This window comes from Patella vulgata, chromosome 4 (genome assembly GCF_932274485.2).
Source record: "Patella vulgata chromosome 4, xgPatVulg1.2, whole genome shotgun sequence".
In the NCBI taxonomy this organism is placed as follows: Eukaryota; Metazoa; Mollusca; class Gastropoda; family Patellidae; genus Patella; species Patella vulgata.
The window spans coordinates 13,475,486-13,488,297 of record NC_065882.2 but is presented as its reverse complement, the minus strand read 5'-3'; the positions used below and the strand labels follow the sequence as shown (position 1 = coordinate 13,488,297).

The 12,812-nt window shown below is 38.8% G+C and overlaps 1 protein-coding gene across 2 annotated transcripts in view; it reads right to left on the bottom strand.

Annotated features, from left to right (window-relative positions):
- LOC126819557 (neurocalcin homolog) overlaps positions 1 to 12,812 on the bottom strand; it is a 269,509-nt gene that overhangs the window by 72,109 nt on the left and 184,588 nt on the right. The window contains exon 2 of one of the 2 annotated variants that reach the window (XM_050547701.2): positions 10,893 to 11,074. The gene's annotated coding sequence lies outside the window, so the exon portion shown is untranslated. Of the gene's footprint in view, positions 1 to 1,834; positions 1,985 to 10,892; positions 11,075 to 12,812 lie in introns of those variants that run through there. The other variant, XM_050547702.2, reaches the window with a different exon arrangement.

Sequence of the window (12,812 nt, the reverse complement as noted above, 5' to 3'; positions counted from 1 at the left end):
AGGAACAGCCTGGTTCACCCTTGTCAGTAGTACAAGACACAGGGCCTGGCGAGGAACAGTGTGGTTCACCCTTGTCAGTAGTACAAGACACAGGGCCTGGCAAGGAACAGCCTGGTTCACCCTTGTCAGTAGTACAAGACACAGGGCCTGGCAAGAAACAGCGTGGTTTACCCTCGTCAGTAGTACAGGAAGGAATTCTGGCGAGGAACAGCGTGGTTCGTCCTTGTCAGTAGTACAGGACACAGGGCCTGGCAAGGAACAGCGTGGTTCACCCTTGTCAGTAGTACAGAACACAGGGCCTGGCAAGGAACAGCGTGGTTCACCCTCGTTAGTAGTACAGGAAGGAGGTCTGGCGAGGAACAGCGTGGTTCACCCTCGTCAGTAGTACAAGACACAGGGCCTGGCGAGGATCAGCATGGTTTGGCCTCGTCAGTAGTACAGGACGAGGTCCTGTATTAATACTGACATGCATGTAAATGATCCCTTGGCAATTAAACCTCATTTCATTTAATCAAAGTGACCTAAATCATGTTAAGTGTGGACTTATTGCCCCACCCCCACCCCCATCCCCCACAGTCAAATAAGATCTCAGTACAAGGTCTAATTACCTCACACACACTGTACTGCTGTCAGTCGACATTACACCCCCCCTCCCCACCATCTGATCTAGCCAGATATAAAATTTATTCTAACTAATTTTAGGGGTCCCCTGTAATTAATAACCCATATTTAAAACATAACTTGATGTTGAAGGGTTAAACAGCAGCTTTACCAGTATTGATAAGTAAACAGACATTTATGTTGAAGCCATTTTTCTTGAACATGTGAGATAAAGTAAAGATATTTCTGTGATACAAAAATAAAAATGCTTGGAGTGCGCAAGTTTAGATTTGTCGTTGATTCTATGAAGTAGTTAGGTTTTAGAATTTTAAAGACTGTGTGATTCAACATGGCGCCCGAGGGGTTTAATATGAAATAGGTACGAAATAGTACCAAATGGTGTATTGGAATGAGAGTCAAGGTTTGGACTACAATGCCTTGGAAATCAGAAGTTGGAGGCGACTAGTATATGTGTGTCTCTTTTGTGGACCGATGTGAGATTGTCCGTTGTGTTAACTGGACGAAGAAAATTTACCAATATTTACAACTGTACTAGATCAAATAAAACAATATGTATAACAATTACTATGGTTTATTACACTACGATATTTCACCAAGATTTCACAAGTCATTATCAAGCATATCAAAACAAATAAATAACATGTTTTATTTGATTATGTCCCTATTACAAAATGCCATTTAACGAATGTAAACTAAATGCTAAATGATTTCAAGCATAGAACCATTACTATAAAGTTGAAGCTGCAGCCATTTTTGTCACAACCAACTTGACAATTGTCATGTGTATTGGACGTGTGAGAAGAAATAATGATATTTATAATGAAATTTAACACATACTCACAAATGAGGATGATGTGAAATGATTTAAGTAGAAATCCACAAACATATAAACATAAAAAAAAACATTTTACGTTGAAGCTGTAGCCATATTTTTTCAAAACTGACAGTGGAAGCAAATATTTGCCAATTCCTTGACATTTGACAGAAAATCAAAATATTTTTAACGAAAATTAACAATGTTTACGAGTGAACATTATTTTTCACGATTTCAATTAAATCAAAGCACAGATCCAATAATGAACGTAAACAATAAAAGAAAAAAACATTTCTGTTTGTGCTGTAGCCATTTTCTTCAAAACAGACAAGACACTGAGGGTGAATATTAAGCTACTCCTGAGCATGACAGAAAATACAGATATCAATGATGACTTACCTATCTCCGATACGGTCTTCACTAGTCCTAATCTCACGTAATAAATTCAACAATGGATTAAACGGATTAACCGATTAAGATTAAAAAAATGGCATCCTTTTATTTTCTGTTCAACTACAAACATCTAAAAATCACAGCTTCAATTATGGCTATCTAAAGAAGATTAGCCAATGGAAAGAAGGTAGATAAATCACATGACATAGTCAAGTGTTGCCGTTCAGATCAATATTTGACAGCAAATTGTTGCTCACAGGTGCCGTAACACACAGTTGTCCCGATCGTCCAGTAACAAGACACTATTATTTCATGAGTTCCGACTTAATGCATTCGTCAATACTCTCTGTATGTGTCTATCCATGACGACGTTCAATGACTCGTTCTCAGTTCTAGCTTCTTTCATCAAGTGAATGATAGTACACTAAGAATGACAATCATACACAGTCGTCAAGCTGAAGCCAAGCAAACTGTTAATTGTATTTTCATAAGCTGCAGGAATAGGAGAACATCAATATTTCATAACGATGTACACTGTTTTTGGTATTGTTATCAGTCAGTGGGTTTCTAGTGGCAAATAAAGAACTGATTCAAATTAAGCTTATTTACACATTAGCAATACATTAGCAATATTATTAATACAAATATTTAAATGGCAAATGGTTCTGTCTGAGTTTACCATAGTTACTTTCACTTTCCCACAAAAAACATTTCTTGATTTTCATAAAATGATTGTTATCATTGGTCATTTTGATTCTTGATTTACATAAAACCATATTGTTCATTGTTCAAAAAGTGATCTTTAGCAGTGGGAGCGACATAAGAGACCTGAGAGACTCAATGACAGACCTTATGATCAAAATCACACCCACCCCCTTGAAATATGTTGCCTATACAGTGACATAATGTTGGACAGACTTTATGATCTAAACCATCCGAATGACTAGACAGCTGTCCTTGTCAGGTCCTCCGTCCTGCATCACTGACAAGGGGGAGAGAGAGAGAGAGAGAGAGAGAGAAATGGGGTTTAACGTCCACTCGACACAAACTAGGTCATTTCTCGGCCAATGCAGGGATCGAACACCCGACCTCCAGGCTAGTGAGCCAGCGTCTTACCCACTTAGCCACCATGACCCTGCCCCCTTGAAGTATGTTGCCTACAGTGATACATAATGCTGTACCTTATGATCTAAACCACCCCCACCCACCTCCTTGAATGATGTTACCTACAGTGATGTAATGCTGGGCAGACCTTAAGATCTAAATCACACCCCCCCGGGATTCAAAACCATGCCAGTTGACTCAATGACAGACCTTATGATACAGCGCGAAATGCTAACCATTCGGAATGGGCTGCTGGTATAATAGACTTTCTGGGCCGAGTGTGCTGGGTGTGGGCCGGAATTCGGAATCCGGCATAATATGACGATATTATAATTTCACAGGTTGATGGTTGTAAATTACTTGCAGGTCGGGATTTTGGCCTAAATTAATCGATTTATGAGTTTATATTATTTGACAGAGATTATAATCAGATATGCCACCAAAACACATATTTGGGGTTCAGTAAAAGGGGCCGCTCCGACACGGTAGCCCGGGCCGGTTTCCGGCCCAAATCCACCCCTGCCTATAATGCTGTACACCTTATGATCTAAATTCCCCCCCCTCACCTTGAGATATGTTGTCTACACAGTGATGTAATGTTGATCAATATTTTGTGGATATTAATGGTTATATTGTAGATCAACTGACTTATTACATCATGTGTCTAATCTCATCATAATTAACTTCATCAATAATAACAACACCAATAGGCCAAACATATTCATACATATGTTTCTTAAAGTCACTCAGTGGAATTGGATGGCAGAATGGTCAGCATGTGCACGCTGTATCATAAAGTCTGTCATTGAGTCAACTGGCATGGTTTCGATTCCCTGGAGGAGGGTCGTCTGTTCAACCTTGTGGGTTTTCTCCGGTTCCTCCAGTTTTCTCCCACTGCTAAAGACCCCTACGTGCAAGCAAATTATTGAAATAAAATTGAACCATGTGTTAGTCCCGAAATGACCTAGTTTGTGTCAAGTGGACATTAAACCCTCTCTCTATCTCTATCTCTGTATGTCTCTTTCTCTGCGGGGTGGCCAAATGGTCTTAGGCAAGAACTTTAGGTCATGAGGTCTATCATTGAGTCAAATGGTGTGGTTTCAATTCCCAGCTTGCACATGGCAAGGAGTAGAGCCATCTGTCCAACCTCGTGGGTTTTATCCGAGTCCTCCGTTTTCCTCCCACTTTTAAAGACCCCTATGTGCAAGCGAATTATTGAAAATTATTGAAGGTTAAATCCCATTTCTCTCTCCCTCTCTCATACGATGCTAAAGAAGACAATTTATAATAATAACAATATCTCTCCATCAATCAAAATATTTTCAAAGAATTTGGTTGTGCCTTAAGCTTGATCTGTTGCATGTAATAAGCTTCCATTTCTTGTACTGATTCCGCTGGGTTTGTTGGTAATAATTAAAGCGATTTGATGGTTTATAGGGTGTGACTGTAACCAAATCAATAATTTATATAACTTAATGATGGAGAACTGGCAGACGATTTACTGAACTCAGATTATAGGAATTAACTACATGTAGTCTATATGAAATGAAATGAAATGGGGTAGAACTTCCAACTTGTTTGCACGATTGGTCTAAAAAAACACAGGCCATAATACAGTGCGCTATGAGAGAAATTTGGCCCAGACAGCATTCTAATGGTCAAGGGTTTTTATACATGTACGCCAATGTGCACACAGGACTTCAGTTTTTTCGGCTCATCCAAACAACTAGACATTTGCCATACTCTCCATCCTGTACCACTGACAATGGAAAACCATTCTGGAAAATCCTGAGGAAATTTCTCGGCCAACATCAGGAGGGACCCGTGACCTCTTGGTTAGCAAACTGAAACGCGGTTTAACCTCTTGGTTAGCAAGCCAGCCTCTTACTCACTGAGCCATCTTGGCTTCCCACAGTCTCTATGAGAACTGGTAGTCGAGCGTGCACGTCACAGAACCCTTGACAGTTGGAATATGTTGAAGAAGAGGCGGAATTTTTGTAAGCCAGAAGGACTTGTTGGTCGACTCCATTCATAAAAGTTGTAGGTCCTAACATTAACTTGTAGGCCCAATAAACACACACATTATACCTCCCTCAGTCCCCATCCCCTGTGTCTGGAATTTTTATGTTCCTAAGGTGTTTTTTACAGCCATTTTGGAATGGGTTTAAAAGTTAAAATAAATATGTGCCAAGGATTTGTATTCAATATCCATTGACGGTTCACATGACAATTTTAACGTTTATCTTATCTCTTATACATATGAAGGAAAATGGAAAAGCATTCCATACTTTTTAACCTCAGAATTGATGTTTATTCTGAAGAATACTGATTAACATGACCGTTAAAACCAGAGGTGGAAACTCGAGTCCCACGAATCGGACTCAAGTTCGACTTGATAATCAAGTCTGCTAATGACGAGAGAGCAAGAGAAAGAATGGCGGGAAAGTCCACTCATTTTACCCGAAAGCCCATGGCTGAAATTATTTGTTTGTTAGGTTTTCCCAGAATTTTGAACTTCAGTCTTTCAATTTTATATCACTTGAATTTTGTTTTATTCATGGATTTATGATAGTAATTGGACTGACCCAGTGAATAATATTTAGCCGATATTCTCGCAGGACCGACCCACCATCTTCCAAATGAAAGTATGTCATCCCTTTCAGTTATTTATTGGCGGAAGGCCGACAGACTGATGTGAAATTTACACACTGTAGCACACTACATCGCATATTTTATCTTCATTGTGCAAAAAAGTAGTACAAGCAGGACATGTTTTGTGCCGACAGGCAACCTTTTTATTTATTCAACAGATATTTTAATAGTATGGTACATGAATCAGTAATCTATTTTAACGATTCGACTATTGTATCCGTGTACGTCAATTATCAAATTCAATTCTACCTTGCTGCGGGACGGTTTAATGGAATATTGATGTGTAATGAAGTCGATCAAATGAAGGAAGTAGATTCCATGTGAAATGAAAATAAAAAAAAAAATCAACTAAGTCTAGGAATGAATACTGGTTGTTTTTATGAAAACAGTTTTAGGGTAATTCTGATTGAAGGCAATTTATAACTGAATTTAACGACCAGAACTATTATGTATAACAGTTATACTATAACCAAATAGAACCACTGGATTTAACAAATAGAACTAACGAATATAACAAACTGACCACTGGATATAACAAATATAACCACTGAATATAACAAATAAACCACTGAATATAACAAATAGAACAATTGACCACTGAATATAACAAATAGAATCACTGGATATAACAAACAGAACCACTGAATATAATAAACAGAACACTGGATATAACAAATAGAACCACTGGATATAATAAACAGACCCCTTGATATAACAAATAGAACCACTGGATATAATAAACAGACCCCTGGATATAACAAATAGAACCACTGGATATAACAAATAAAACCACTGGATATAATAAACAGACTACTGGATATAACATATAAAACCACTGAATATAACAAATAGAACCACTGGATATAATAAACAGACCACTCTATTTAAACCGAGAGGGAAGTGGGGTTTAACATTGATTCAACATAAACTAGGTCACTTTGGGACATACATATGATAAAATTTTATTTCAATAATTCATTTACAAATCTTTAGCAGATGGATGAAACTGGAAGACCCGGGAAAAAAACCATGAGGTTGGGCAGGCAACTACACTCCTTGTCACTTACAAGCTTGGCATCGAAAACCATGGCACTTGACTCAACCCCCTTCCACTGGATGTAACAAACATCTTGTAGATTTAAAATATTACAATATTCAAACAATAATTGCACCTATTTTTTTTTCACTAAGTTCCTAAACTTTTTTTTTTTTAAATCCTGGAAAATAATCAACAATAACGCTAAATTTCTATCATTTTGGTCAACTTTGTATATTGATAACATGGTTAAGAAAAACATTGATTTTTAAAATCTGCAGTATCGTCAAGGTTTTGTTTCATGGAGAGGCGATACTAAACATGGGTTTGTTACTACAACAAACAGTTTATTAAGGTCAAGGTCAACAATGATCACTCAATTACAGTTATTTCGCAGATAATATTGTCAATTATTTTATGATCATTATCAGTTTAAATAAATTGTTCACAGTTGATAAAAGAGGCGTGCTGATTGGTTAGTCATGAAAGTAATTTATGTTTCAGCTGATTTGATTTGATAAAAGAGTTTTATGAGGATGTGAGGAAAGAATCATAAATAGATTGGATTGGAATATTCTGTTGAAAGTGGTTACGAAATTCCTGGCAGAATCAATATGTCATGGTTACAAGAATCACAGAGAAAAGCAGAGAAAGATCAACCACGGAATGTCAATACGTTTAATTAACGATACATTGCTTTGAAGACCAATAATACAAATGACAAATGCAATTGAACATCCTCCTTTTCTGCTCCAATCGAGCTAATGAAAAAGAGCATATGCCATGCAGGGTGCTATATGAGGGGAATTTTGCATGGACAGCGGAAGCACTAGACCCTGTTCCTTGCCAGGCACTCGGCCTGCACAACTTACAGGGAGAGAAATGAAATGAAACGAGATAGGATTTCTGCTCCAACTAGGCTAATAAAGATGGGAATGCTTCATGTAGTGTGCTATATTGGGGGATTTTGCACGGACAGCAGCACTAGGGCTTATTTTATTTCAAATGCCAACTGTCAGGGGTTCATTTAATTGCATGCCATTTTGAAGACATGTATACATGATGCAGTGTGCTATTTCGGGTATTTTGTCCAGACACTGGCACTTTGATCACCTACTCTTCCTGTTTAACAGAATACAATTGTCATGGTTTCGATAACGTGTGCACCAATATCTACAAAGGACCTTGGTTTTTTCGTCCCATCCCAACGACTTGTTCCTTGCCATACGGAGCATCCATCGATTCACAATCGATGCTGTGATCCACGTGGCTTTTTTTCACAATATATTCATTTTGTTTCAATGAAGTGTTTATTTCAATAAATTTACAAGATTGATTGCCGGTAAAATGTTGTTTTCATCAGACTGGTAAAACTATCAGTGGATTGGTATTTTTAATCTCTACTGATACAAATTTTGAAGCCAGCGGAAACACTGCAGACCTTCTTCTATAACAATGATCTAATATGAAAGAAATGAAATGAAATGAAATGAGCATTAACGTCCTACTGTTCTACTCCGAACTGGGCTAATGAACACGGGCATACACCATACAGTGTGCTATGAGGGATATTTTGCCCGGACAGCGGCACTACTGCCTACTTTTATATCGAATTCCATGTGTCAAGGGATCTTTTACGTGCATGCCAATGTGTACACGGGATCTCGGTTTTTCGTCCCATCCGAACGACTAGCCAGCTGTCCTTGTCAGGCCCTCCATCCTGCACCACTGACAAGGGGGAACCACGCCGGAAAATCTGGATGAACTTTCTCAGCCAATGTGACCTTCTTTAACTGGCCGTAATTTTCCCCAATCTTGTTACAGAACAAAGTGGTACAGTTCCTTGGCCATGGTTGTTAAGGTTAACCCATATAGTGTTCTATTTCTGTTAACATTTTTTCTTAATTTAATCTTTTGAAGTTATATGGCATACCTCAAGTCGTAGGGTTAATAATATTTGGTTCATGGAATGTAACAGTATGGCCACCCTTGGATTAACCGATAACCAAGTTTTAGATGTCAGATTTGTGAACAGCAGCCGTTCTATATCGAATCGAAACCAGACCTCTTGACTCAATGACAGATCATATGATCCAAAGCCCACCCAAGCACCAAAAGACGAAAAAATAAACAAAGATATGATTTTAATTAGCAATAGATTGAGTGATAATTTGTGTAGTTTTGAAAGCTGAGAAATATGACTACTTTATATCTCTGACAATTATTAAAAGGAGTAAGAGTTATAACACAGAAGATGAGAGAGAAATCCTGGAGTAGGTAAATACATAATATTTAGTCACAGATGGCCCCAATTTTATATAATTCATTACTAATATTTATATTGTGCATGTTCGTCTTGAGAAAATTTCCTGCTAAGGACTCGACTATACCCAAATTTAAACATCTACCAAGAGCAGGGGGGGGGGGGGTAGTAAATCCAAGAGAGAAAGAGGGTAACATCCTAGAGAAGGAGAGGGGGAGGGGGGGCGAACATTCAAGAAAGAGATGGGTAACATCTAGGAGGGGGGGGGGGGTAGAACAGAACATCAAAGACAAGAGGGGGGAGGGTAACATCCAAGACAGAGAGAGGGTAACATCCAAGACAGAGAGAGGGTAACATCCAAGAGAAGGGTGGTGGGGGCAGCTAACATCCAAGAAAGAGATGGGGTAACATCTAGGGGGGGGGGGTAGAACAGAACATCAAAGACAAGAGGGGGGAGGGTAACATCCAAGACAGAGAGAGGATAACATCCAAGAGAAGGGTGGTGGGGGCAGCTAACATCCAAGAGAGAGATGAGGTAACATCCAAGAGGGGCTGAGGGATAGAACATACAAGACAAGAGAGGGGGAGGGTAAAATCCAAGACAGAGAAAGGGTAACATCCAAGAGAAGGGTGGTGGGGGCAGCTAACATCCAAGAGAGAGATGAGGTAACATCCAGGAGGGGCGGAGGGGTAGAACATACAAGACAAGAGGGGGGAGGGGTTAAATCCAAGACAGAGAAAGGGTAACATCCAAGACAAGAGGGAGGGGTAACATCCAAGACAAGAGGGGGAGGGGTAACATCCACGATGGAGTGGGTAACATCCAGGATAAAGAGGGTAACATCCAAGACAAGAGGGAGGAGGGTAACATCCAAGACAAGAGGGAGGAGGGTAACATCCAAGACAAGAGGGGGGAGGGGTAACATCCACGATGGAGTGGGTAACATCCAGGATAAAGAGGGTAACATCCAAGACAAGAGGGAGGAGGGTAACATCCAAGAGAGAGATGGGGTTATCATCCAAGACAAGAGGGAAGAGGGTAACATCCAAGACAAGAGGGGGGTGGTAACATCCAAGATAAAGAGGGTAACATCCAAGACAAGAGGGAGGAGGGTAACATCCAAGAGAGAGAGACAGGGTAACATCCAAGACAAGAGGGAAGAGGGTAAAATCCAAGACAAGAGGGGGGTGGTAACATCCAAGATAAAGAGGGTAACATCCAAGACAAGAGGGAGGAGGGTAACATCCAAGAGAGAGAGACAGGGTAACATCCAAGACAAGAGGGAAGAGGGTAACATCCAAGACAAGAGGGAGGAGGGTAACATCCAAGAGAGAGAGACAGGGTAACATCCAAGACAAGAGGGAAGAGGGTAACATCCAAGACAAGGGGGGGGGGGTAACATCCAAGAGAGAGATGGGGTTAACATCCAGAAAGAGAGAGAGACCCAATTTATTTCATTGTTTCTTTTAAGGTGAGTGATTGCTCTGAACCTCTGCTGTGCACCTGAATGTCGACAGAGGGGAGGTTTTTCTCCCTCCGTTTAAGAATGAAAATCGCTCTCCTTTACAAAGTCGGGAGTGGGGGGTATTATCATTTATGAAACTAGAAATGACCACTTTACATGCAGTTATTGATCTTCAGAACCATTTCCTATACACAAAACTAATCACTCTCCTTAATATCAGATCACTCTCCTTAATTTCTAAATCACTCTTCTTATCGAAACTGGGCGAGTTTTTTTTAGGGGAGTTATTTTTTTAATTTGCTGATTAAGGGGAGGTCTTTTCGACTCTCCTCTAAAATACAAACAACGACGACTGAGTTTGGGGCCACTTTTAGTCTCGAATGTACATAAGCAAGGCAAAGGACGTTTTGTAGTCCGGATATACTCTAGAAAGCACCATTTACGGTCAGTTATTCTTGGGCCTGGGGGGTGAGAACCCCTAGAGTGTTAGCCCCCAGCCCCCTGTCCTATCCCTGAATGAATATATACAGATCAATGTCTTACCTGTTATAGTTTGGCTGACCTCTGACCTTTCACTGACACAGGTAAAAAAATAATATAAGGTGTCAAACGAGTGCTGTATTTTCAAGGACGAAAACAGATATCGGACCTGACCGACAAATAAATAAACCTTCCACTAAAACCAACGACAACTTCTTTTATCTTGTCATCTGTCATACACTTATCTAAAATAAAAACAAAATTTATTAATAATTCATGATGTTATAAATCAACATTCACAATATATATTTGTGCTCTCTGCCCCAGATAAGGGATAGATCTAATTGATAAGGCCAATTTCAATTTCAAGTTTGGTCAAAGGTCAAGAGATGTAAACAAGGCTAGCGCTAATTCCAACCCTAATCCTAACCCCGGACCTAGCCCTAATGCTTATCCTAACCATAACCTACAATCTCGCTAACAATCACTTGCCCTAAGCTTATTTACCTCTCAGCAACCTTGACGAAAATTGAGCTGGTCTTAACAAATAGATCTAGCCCTACATAACAGCAAAACAAACAATAAACACAATAAGGTTTTAAAAATCATTTATTAAATGATGACTGAAGCATTGGTGCGGACAGTAATTAAATATAATTAAAGATACAACATGAAAGAGCTAAATCTGCCTATTGCAGGTCTTTCTTTAGGCCTGAAATGTTATTTAAATTAGCTTATACAGACCATAATCAACTCACGATGCCATCTGATGGGTCCGATTTTATCTAATCTTAACTAATGCCCTTATTCACGAAAACTTAAACTAAGATACAATCGAAATTTTAAGAAATACTGCAATTCGATTGGCTGACCAGTAAAATCAATTTGCATATATCCAATGAAGTTGCAGTATTTCTTAAAATTTTGGTTGTAACTTAGTTAAGTTTTCGTGAATAAGGGCCCTGTGCTTAGAACTATGAAGCAATTACTTGATGTTGTTGTTGTTGTTTATTAAAGATTTAACGTCCAATACATTAGATATGATATTATAGACAGGTTGATTTAATTAAATTATTTACACTTAATGGGTTGAAATTGGTAAAAAGATACAATACAAATGTCTTTGTATATCAAAAGTCTCCTTAAAATTGGTTAACACACAAAATAAAAAGTCCTTGTATATTAAAAAGTCAATTTAAAGCACACTTATAAAATCGCTGTTTGTCATAATAAAGCTAAAACAGGAGGTCCAGCTGACTGATCATGTTTGGCGTCATCAGAGCGGATAGAAAAAAACATGTGGGGAAAAAGAATTTGCTTGCGTTATGTGAAAAAGCGAAGTGCTTGCAGTAAAAACCACATAGCTGGACCCGTGCATTTTTTTACTTGAAGAACCGCAATGCTTTTATTTTTAGATCTGATCAATATCAAATGGTCCTTTATTAATAATTGATTCCCCGGTTGTACCTGACAAGGAGTAGGGTCGCCTGTCCAACCTCGTGGGTTTTCCCCGCATCCTCCAGTTTCCTCCCACTGCTAAAGACCCCTACACGCAAGCGAATTATTGAAATAAAATTGACCCATATGTTGGTCCCAATAATACAACAAGATGAACACTACAGATATTAAATCATTCATAAGGCATAATTATCAGTCTACATGTCACGGAATCAGTGGAGATTTGACTGCAGTATAGATATACATACATGTATATTTCAATACAAGATAAACACACACAGACTTACATGTCTACATATTTCACAGCATTAGATATACATGTATATTTAATGTATGTAATTAATGGATGATGTTTTGCTCATGTTAATGTATGTAAGTGTTTATTTCAATGTATAGATATATAAATCACAGAAGTCATAACAAGCCACCTTCCATCAGCATCAGAGAGAGAGAGAGAGAGAGAGAGAGAGAGAGAGAGGGTTTAATGTCCATTTGACACAAACTATGTCATTTCGGGACTAACAT